Source organism: Nanorana parkeri, unplaced genomic scaffold (assembly GCF_000935625.1).
Source record: "Nanorana parkeri isolate BGI_ZX_2015 unplaced genomic scaffold, ASM93562v1 scaffold1028, whole genome shotgun sequence".
NCBI lineage: Eukaryota > Metazoa > Chordata > Amphibia > Anura > Dicroglossidae > Nanorana > Nanorana parkeri.
Window position 1 is genome coordinate 227,746 of NW_017307296.1, and position 10,623 is coordinate 238,368.

The following is a 10,623-nucleotide window of genomic DNA, read 5'->3' on the forward strand; positions in this document are numbered from 1 at the left end:
ACCCCCTCTGGTCCCACTTTCCCCCACACCCCTCTGCTCCCACTCTCCCCCACATCTCTTCTGCTCCCACTTTCCCCCACATCCCGTCTGCTCCCACTCTCTCCCACATCCCGTCTGCTCCCATTCTTCCAGACATCGCCTCTGCTCCCAGTCTCCCCTCTCATCACCCCTCTGCTCCCACTCTCTTCCCTCATCACCCCTCTGCTCCCACTCTCTTCCCTCATCACCCCTCTGCTCAGACTCTCTTCCCTCATCACCCCTCTGCTTCCACTTTCCCCCCTCTGCTCCCACTCTCTTCCCTCATCACCCCTCTGCTCCCTGTCTACCCCACATCCCCTCTGCTCCCACTCTCCCCCCTCATGATCTTTCTACTGTGTCTGCATACAATCATCCCTTTTGTACATCTCACCTTCTGGATTTTGCACATTACAATTTGCATATACACTGACCATGTCACTTACATATGAACGAGTCGTGACTCATTTGTATGTAAATACTGCAATCCATTCATCTGTAAATCGAATGGCCGGGCCTTTTTTCACTGGTGGGCCTGGAGCTGATGCTCCAAAGGCCCCTATGTTAGCCCGGCCCTGCCTGGTAGGCATGATGCCTCCAAGCCCAAGGTAGACACTTGGCTTGAAAATCCTGAAAAGAAAAAACCATGCAGTACATCTACAGTATGTTCACCTAGCAGTCACATGTGCACAGCTAGCGGAGAGCTTCTTCTACCGGCAGGTACTCTGGGCTTTGTTATCCTGCGTTCTGTAGTAGATGATTGTTTAGTAATGAATCCAGATCACATATACATTGCACAGCAAAGTATTCCTATACATTTCTGCCCAAACACTTACAGTCATCACGTTTCCGAACAGCTCCAACTCTCTCAGCTCCACTTCCCTAAACTTCCTGTCCAGTACAAGATCACAAGGGACATAGCAGACTCACATAGCCTAGCCATCCATCTACTAGCTTGGAGGAAGTAGGTGTTGGTAGCAGGGGAGTGGATTGCCTTGCTGTGCCTGTGTGTTTGTGAAGACACATACAGCTTACTAGCACACACAAGGGCGGCTCCATAGGACCCTGCAAGGGAAAGGAACCAACCTAAAACAGGATATCAGGACCAGTGCTCAGGGAATCAGCTGATTCTGCAGGAAACAAACTTTTAAACATCAATGTCAGGACTCTAAAATGTGTGGTTCTAGTGCTCCCTTTTTTGCTTGATACATACTACAAACAAAACGCCTTAGGCTAGATTCACACCTGCACTACACCGCACGACACCCGGAACGTGCGTCCCGGGATTGTGCGCTCCTGTACAATGCAGGTAGCGATTGCCATTGATTTCAATGGAGTGACATCCGCGCACCATACAGGACGCACAGCTGTTTTAGCCGTGAACGTGTTTGGAATCACGTGCGGAACATCTGCGGGAAACCGCGCAATCCGCCCGGCGCGACTGGGGCGCCATTGGAAAATAATGGCACCCTCAGTGTGATCGGTTCACACCTCGGCGACTCCTGACCGCGCGGCAATCCGCGCGGAATCGTGCACTATTGCTGCGCGGTCAGGTGTCGCCGAGGTGTAAACTTAGCCTACATAGGTTTCTGGGAGGACCCTGTTTTTTTTTTCTGGTAGCTGCCAAACCTCGGCCACTGGGCTGTATCATCAGACTACAGTCGGCTGCGCATTGCACAGGCATGATCCAATGTTGTCACCATCCGTAAACCCACCTTGAGAAAATTGACAATTATTTTCACTTAAGTCCAATGAGATTGGAAAACAACAGTCACATGACTCATCGTGTCAAATCTTTGTGAACTTAGCCTAAGGCGGCTGTTTCCGCACACATTAAACAAGCAAAGTCCGCTGTTGTAACTATCAGGAAACCTGCAATGACAAATGCCATGCATCCATTGCTGGAGTGTATGCAGAATAGAAGTGGCGGCAGCAGATCAGTAGCACTGAGATGCAACAAAGGATACCAAAAAAAACGGTAAAATGTCAGCTTATGACAAGTGGAAGTCAGTTGGGGTTTGCTTGTATTTTTAAGCCGTCCTTGCATGCTGAGACGACGCAAGAAGAGGCAGATTATTGCATCATTTACATCTGCTGCACTCCCTGTATCTAGCTTTGCAAAGGCAACTAGACTTACCACTGGGGGGGCAATAGATTTACACAAAAAATGCACAGCTCACACTATTGCTAACAAATGTGATCAATGTAATGCCGACCCATTGACTTGTGTGTGTAGATTTTTATTAAATGATGATGATGATTATTCATTAATAACGTACAGACAACACAGTGCTATACATTTAAGGTCAGGCCACCTAAAATATGATAAGACAGACAGACAATATTTTGGTGTTTGGTTGTCGCGGATTTATAAACCGTTCACATAGCCAACAGCTATGAGAACGAGATTCACAGCATATTATGACCACTAGGTGGAGCCGATGAGCACAGGAAATTCTGCCTTCATTGCATAGAGGAGCACACAGACCCGGTGATGACATCACTGGGTCTAAAATAAAATACAGCATGTAATACAAAACAGAAAGGTTTTATTTGAAAATGTCATAAGCATTTTTTTGAAGCGTTAAAACCCCTGATGTTCTGTTCAATCTCTCGGGGACTCTGTTGGTCAGATCTATGCATTTGCTGGTCTGCACACCTGCTGAGCCCATTATGAGGGGCTCCCACCATCCCCGCTGTGCCCACTAAGAGGGACTCCCACCAGCACCGCTGTGCTTATTAAGAGGGACTCCCACTATCCCCGCTGTGCCCATTATGAGGGACTCCCACCATACCCACTGTGCCTATGAGGAGCTCCCCCCATCCCTGCTGTGCCCATTATGAGGCGCTCCCACCATCCCTGCTGTTCCCATTATGAGGGGCTCCAACTATCCCTGATGTGCCCATCATAAGGTGCTCCCACCATCCCTGATGTGCCCATCATAAGTTGCTCCCACCATCCCTACCATGCTCATCATAAGGTGCTCCCACCATCCCTGCTGTGCCCATAATGAGGGGCTCCCACCATCCCTGCTGTGCTCATCATAAGGCACTCCCACCATCCCTGCTATGCCCATGATAAGGTGCTCCCACCATCCCTGATGTGCCCATCATAAGTTGCTCCCACCATCCCTGCTATGCCCATGATAAGGTGCTCCCACCATCCCTGCTGTGCCCATAATGAGGGGCTCCCACCATCCCTGCTGTTCCGATCATGAGGGGCTCCCACCATCCCTACTGTGCCCGTAATGAGGGGCTCCCACCATCCCTACTGTGCCCGTAATGAGGGGCTCCCACCATCCCTGCTGTGCCCATAATGAGGGGCTCCCACCATCCCTGCTGTGCCCATAATGAGGGGCTCACTTGCTTCCTTCCTATATCCATCTCAGGGATTGGAGTTGGGAGTTACATCCGCCGTGATTCCGACTTCCGCTCAAACAGCATAACAAAGCCAAAAGGCCAAGTCATGTAACCCCGGCGGATTAGCCATAATGTAGAATAAACACATAATTGATGTATGATGGGGCGACACCTTCATTAAGGTCTTACTGAGGGGAGCGGCAGCACAAACCACTGCAGAGGACTCTCACCATGTGACTCTCCGTGATACACGTCGCTGATTCAGCTCAGCTTCAAACAGATGTGAACCTTCATTTAATGTCATCGAGTTTGCTAATCATGAACAATTGCCATTTTCCCAATGCAAAACTGGTTTCCCCTTTTATTTGTTGCCTCTCAGTGCTGCTGATCTTCTGCAGCCTCTTTTGCAGCCACTACTATCAGATTGCCTGATCGTTACAGCAGCGGACTTTGCTTGTTTAATGTGTGCTGAAAGGGCCACCATAGGCTCAATTCACAAAGCTTTGACACAAGGATAAGAATGTTAATTTTAGTCATGTGACTGTTGTTTTCAAATCTCATAGGACTTAAGTGTCACAATGTTTAAAAAATAAGTATCTGTATCCTAGTGTGTGTCAGCTTTGTGAATTGAGCCTCTTTAGTCTTCATGTGAAGCTAGCGTGACAGTGTGACAACGCAGATGCACAACTGGCATTACAAGGACCGAGTGTTGTCACCCCATAACAGGAAGTGACTGACCATGGTGCTCCACGGCAGGTATAGATTTATATAGCACCAACAGTGTGCGCAGTGCTTTACAATAGGGAGACGATACACTTACAATACAATTCAAGACAAGATGGTTCGGAGGGTCCTGCACTTGAGAGCTCGCAATCTAAAAAGCATGAAACATAACACAATGCACAGGAATAACACCACCAATGACAATATGGTACCAAAATCTGAAGGGTAATAGACACAGACTTAGACAGTGTAACATTGCAGGAGGACCTGGATAAAATAGGGGAGTGGGCAAATATATGGCAGATGAGGTTTAACGTTGATAAATGCAAAGTAATGTACTTTGGACATAAAAATAAACAAATAGGCTATACAATCATGGGTATGCCGCTAGGTAAGTCAGAAATAGAAAAAGATTTGGGGGTCATTGTAGACCACAAACTGAAAGGTAGCTTGCAGTGCCAGGCTGCGGTAAACAAAGCCAGTAGAGTCCTTTCCTGTATTAAAAGGAGAACTATGGGTTCAGGGCTTTTCCCCATAGTTCTCCTTAGGGTAACGGGAGGACACAAACTAGCGTCCTCCCGTCACCCTAGGCTCAGTATACCGCGAGCTAAAGTTCGCGGAATACTGAGACGCCGCAGCGGATCCCGACATCGATGTCGAGATCCGCCCAGCTGCGTGAGTGACAGCTGGCTCTGCCTATCAACAGCAAACGGGGGGTTGGGGGGGAGGAGAAACAGGCAACCACATATTCAAATAAGTGAGGTGTGAGCAGCAAGGTGGAGGCAGATGTTAAAGGAGGCTGATTGTGTATACAAGGGTGGGGAATGGAGGGGGAGAGGAATCCAGAGTGCATATCCATGTATACATAGGGGGGTAGTAGGACTAGGTGATCACGAACGCCGGTATGTGTTCGCTCACCTCCCGATCTACTGAGCCGACCTGTGACAGTCTCATTGTCACAGGTCGGCTAGAACTATGAGGTGAGTGAAAAGCACTCATCTCATAGTTCTCATAGAAGAAGGGGATTTATTGCAGGAACAAGTCCATAATTTTGCCACTTTACAGATCACTGGTTCGGCCTTACCTGGAGTACGCGGTCCAGTTTTGGTCACCAGTACTAAGAAAGGATGTCCTTGAGCTAGAGAGAGTCCAGAGGAGGGCAACCAAACTGATTAAGGGGAAGGAGGACCAGAGATACGAGACGAGGCTACTGAATTTAAACATGTTCACGTTGGAAGTAAGGAGATTAAGGGGGATATGATTTTCATGTTCAAGATGTTCAATGGTGACAGCAACATTAGCAACAAACTCTTTACGATTAACTCCGTAACAAAGACTAGAGGCCACCACCTAAAATTGGTGGGAAAAAAATTCCAGCACAAGGGGCGAAGGGGGTTCTTCACAGTAAGAGCGGTCAGGGTCTGGAACTCGCTGCCGGAGGAAGTGATCTCAGCTAAGAGTGTGGAATCATTCAAGAAGCTTTTGCACGATTTCCTGAGACCGTAATGTACAGGGGTACAGGTACTATTAAAAAATAAAAACAAAATAACATCAGCAATAGGTTGGACTTGATGGACTTATGTCTTTATTCAACCTCAAATACTATGTAACTATCCGTGTCTCATCAGGCATTCCTTCTCTATGCAGTGCTGCTCGTCTCTGTTCAGTGTTACAGATCTATTACAGAAGGAGTTTGTTACAAAACTGATTCTTCCTGTTTATTTTTTTATTGCAATATTGTGGATTCCCTACACAGCAACAGTGACACCTGCAGGCCACAAGTAAGTACTACACCCAATGTATGGCACGAGAAGAGCATAACTTTCTGTGCTAGTGGGCTGACCTGTGAAATCAGCCGTTCATTATAAGTAATGTAACAAAATGCAGAAATGTGTGTTTATATAATGTGCCTAATAAATCCTGCTCTTAGATCTATACCAGGGATGAGCAACTCCGGCCCTCCCCTCCAGTCCCATGAGGCATTGCAAGACTGACAGTTACAGGCATGACTCGCAGAGGCAAGGGCATGTTGGGATTTGTAGTTAAAGCGCAGCTGGAGGGCAGTAGTTGCCCCCTCCTGATCTATACCAATTGCTGATTTCATGTCGTTGTCAACCCAAACATTGAAATCTCATATGAGCTTTAACGCGTTCAAGTTGTATTATACGCTCACGCTTTTTGTTTTCTTTCAGTAATGAATCCGGATCAAATATACATCACCCGGCCAAGTTTTTCTTTACACTTTCACCCAAGCACTTATAGTCATGTTTCCAGGTGGCTCTGACTCTCTCAGCTCAGCTTCCCTGAACTTCCTGCCCAGTACAAGGGACAGAGCAGCCGTCCATATACTAGGTTAAAAAAGGAGGGGGGGGGGGAGCAGGGTAGCGGGTTGCCTCGCTGTGCCTGTGTGTTTGTGGAGACACACACAGCTTACTAACACACGCAAGGGTGGCTCCATAGAACCCTGCAAGGGAAAGGAGTCAAAAAATGTTTAAGCTATTTCAAATGCTGATTAAATCACTTACAATGGAAGCTGCTCCTTGATGTTTAAAAGTGTTAACTGCCTGGTCCCCTGAGCACTGGTCCTGATATCCTGTTTTAGGATGGGCTCCTTTCCCTTGCAGGGTCCTATGGAGCCTAAAACAGGCTATCAGGACCAGCAGCTTAAGCAGGAAGTTAAAACTAGAGATGCACCGATACCGATACTAGTATCGGTGCCGATATCGAGTATTTGGGTGAGTACTCGTTCTCGGCCAAATGCTCCCGATGCCTATCCCGATACTGAAACTTCTGGTATCAGGAGCATGGAGGGTAATGGCTATACCTGCCCCCCGGCTTCCTAAATGGTCATAAAGCCGGCTCCATGCTTCCTCATCACCTGGTAACGAGGGAGCATGGGGACAGCTTATCGACTAATTGGGAAGCCGGCCGGCGAGTCATTACACGCCACCCAGCTTCCTTAATGGGACTTCCGGTATCGGCGAGTACCAAAAAAAAAATCGATCCTTTTGGAAAAAAGGTATCAGTGTATCCCTAGTTAAAACTTTAAGGGCCCATTCACACCACATCCAGATTACCTCCAGACCAGATTGTTTCCGGACCCAAAATGCATCCCAATGTATCCCTATGCTAGTGCTGGCCTCTTGCAGCGAAACCCGAACACTCTAGCGACTCACGGAATTGTTTTTTTGGAGAAGGAGTCGTGGTTTATTCATATGTAAATATCACAGTAGAGACTATTTTCAGTGGGGGGGGTCCAGTAGCCCCTAACTTAATTTTGGTTGCCTCTCCCTGCCTGACTTGTTTCCGGGTTTCAGCTGCAATGAAACCCGGACACAGCATTCAAAACCCAGACAGGTGGCAACCCTACTCGGTTTCCACCAGCGCAGTCCGTTCCAGACCAGACCAGAAAAATACTGCATGTCTGATTTAGTCTGGTCTGGAATGCACAGAAACGCATAAAACATACATGGAATGCACCCAAAAGCCCATTTTAAGCTAAAAAAAAATTAAAACCCCAGCTCTGGAACACGACAAAATTGTTGTAAAATCGGGATGCATTGCGTTCCATTTCTGGTCCAGAGTATGGTGTGAATCCAGCCATAGGGCCCATTCACACCATGTCCGGATCATCTCCAGACCAGACGGTTTCCGGATCCAAAATGCATCCTAATGTATCCCTATGCTATTTCTGGCCTCTGTTCACACCAGCGCAGTCCGTTCCAGACCAGAAAAATACTGGTCTTATTTTGTCTGGTCTGGAATGCACTGGAACGCATACAAACGCCATGGAACGCACTTGTAAGACCATTTTAAGCTAAAAGAAATAGAAAACAAATGTCCAAACGCAGCAAAACGCAATGCACTGCAATCCAGATCTGCTCCAGAAAATGGTGTGAACCTGCCCTTCAACATCAAGGGGCAGCATCCACTGTAAATGATTTCATCAGCATTTGAAATAGCTTACAAACCTTGTGACCACGCGGTGACAATGCCGCTCCTACAACCAGACCAGTGAGTGAGCGTCACCACCCAAAGACAGACAGTAACTGGCAGGTGAAAAAAAAGGGGATAAACAATTGAAAAAAGAAAACGAATGCATCCGCTGCATCCAAGGACTGGGAAGCTGCGATATATTATATTTTATTATTGGGTTTAAATGTATTTAGTATTGCAGGTATTTTATTGGGGGGGGGTCTCTTCAATGCATTCTAAAGATTTCCTGTTTAGCCCTAGCTTTGGTCAAGCAGGTGCAACCCTCATGTGTAGACTCTCATAAGGCCCAGTCTGTGCTTTTTAAGTGTTGCACACCTGATGCGTTTTGCATTTTAGGTGCATCTTTAAGTAACATGCATGTTGCTTGAAACTTATCAAAGATGCAGCAAGTAGACTTTTCCCAAAGCACTTTTCCACCTAAGACACGAGGATATGAAAAGGAGCCCAAAAGCATATATGATACGAAGCACACGTGACTGCAAGATAACCCCCCCCCCATTGTGTCCCTAAATCTGCACATACAGCAATCAAATAAAGCGCTGCACATGCCAAGACTCACCGACATGCGCTGATCCTGCAAAGAAACCGTGATTCATTTTAGAATTACTCATGGAAGCCAGTTCAGACCTGCATACTCTTCTTATTGGCTTTCTAAAGCTAGGTAATGAGACAGTATAGCCGTACAGGTTATGGAGAGAAGGGACTAAAGGGATCAAGAAGCCCTCCAACCGCATCAGTACTTAGCACAGTAAAGCCTTCTAAGAGCAGAAGGTCGTCACATGTCTCATTCCATCACATATTCCAAAAATTAGAGGACTGTTCCTTACTTCAGGGCAGTGGGCGGAGCCATGCAAATCATTACTTTACACCCCATCAGCCTGATGTACCTCCAGAATGGCTGGTGTGTAGTACAAATATATATATATATATGGAAAATTGAACACTTACCTTCCTGTTTTTTTTTCCTGGTGCCTGTACATGGCAGCATATGTTTTTTTGGGTATACTACCATGTAGGCACCAGGAAAAAATAAAATTGTAGAGCCATTTATTCCAAACTGCATACAGCTGCTTTAGATTTTCTGGGAGTGGTGTATTCAGGGTATAGCATATATGCTGGGCGCTATTTGAAGCGGGGGGGTCGCCATTCCGTGAGTCAGCTAAAGTTCACGGACCCTCGGAGAACTCCCCACCCCTCTCCAATGGCCATATTGGGCCCGGTTTATACTGATTTATAAGATTGTTGTTATGGGTAACAAGGACCATCATATGATAAACAAGACTCACTTGGTTGCCATAGAAATGGACAACTGAGCTTCATCCATTACAAACATCAAAGCCAACATCATTCCCATTCCTTCAGGAATTCGGGGCCCTTCCTCATTACAGGAGGACCAAAGCACCCTCGTGCACTTTTTTTTTAGTGTGTGGTGATTTCCCTATTAACTTTTTTTGTTCACTAGGGAAGACGATTTTGTAGCATGCACCGCGGACTTAGAAAAAAAAAAACATAGACAGGAAACCACTTTGCCTAGGCATTGGGGAGTTCATTTGACTTCCTCCTATGTCACCGCAACAGGAAGTGAGAGCAAATCTCCCCAACGTAGAGAGGAAGCCGCTTTGCCTAGGCAGTGGGGAGTTCATTTGACTTCCTCCTATGTCATTGAAACCACATGTAAAGGGAAATCACCCCAACATAGACAGGAAACCAGTTTGTCTAGGCAGGTAGTTTATCTGATTTCCTCCTAGGTTAGCGAACCAGGAAGTGAGGGCAAATCTCCTCAACATAGATAGGAAGCTACTTTGCCTAGGCGGCAGGGAGTTCATCTGACTTCCTCCTATTTCACCAAAGAGGAACTGAGGGGAAATCTTCCCAACATAGATAGGAAGCCACTTTGCCCAGGTGGCAGGGAGATCATCTGACTTCCTCCTATTTCACCAAAAGAGGAACTGAGGGGAAATCTTCCCAACACAGACAGGAAGCCACTTTGCCTAGGCTGAGATGATGTCATCAGATTGCTGTAACTCCAGTTACAATCAGGAAATATTTTCCCTTAACAAGCTTATTCCAAATCCTGAATGTAGTTTTCTTTACCTCATTATCAGTTGATGACTGGTGCACAATAGACGGTTAAGACTTCCTAAATGCGTTCCATCCTTTTCTTTTGTCAAAATTTGTTTATCTGCCACTCGCCGTGGTCATCCGAACTGCGGCGGCCGCACCCAAGGCATCACTTCAGGGTAATGACACGTTCCAGGGCTTAAAGGAGAACTATGAGGTGAGTGCTTTTCACTCACCTCATAGTTCTAGCCGACCTGTGACAATGAGACTGTCACAGGTCGGCTCAGTAGATCGGGAGGTGAGAGAACGCATACCGGCTGTCAGTCACGCAGCTGGGCAGATCCCAACAACGATTGTCGGGATCTGCTTCAGCTGCGGCGTCTCCGTATACCGCGAGCAGCAGCTCGCGTTATACTGCGGCGTCTCAGTATACCGCAAGCTCGCGGTATACTGAGCCTAGGGTGACGG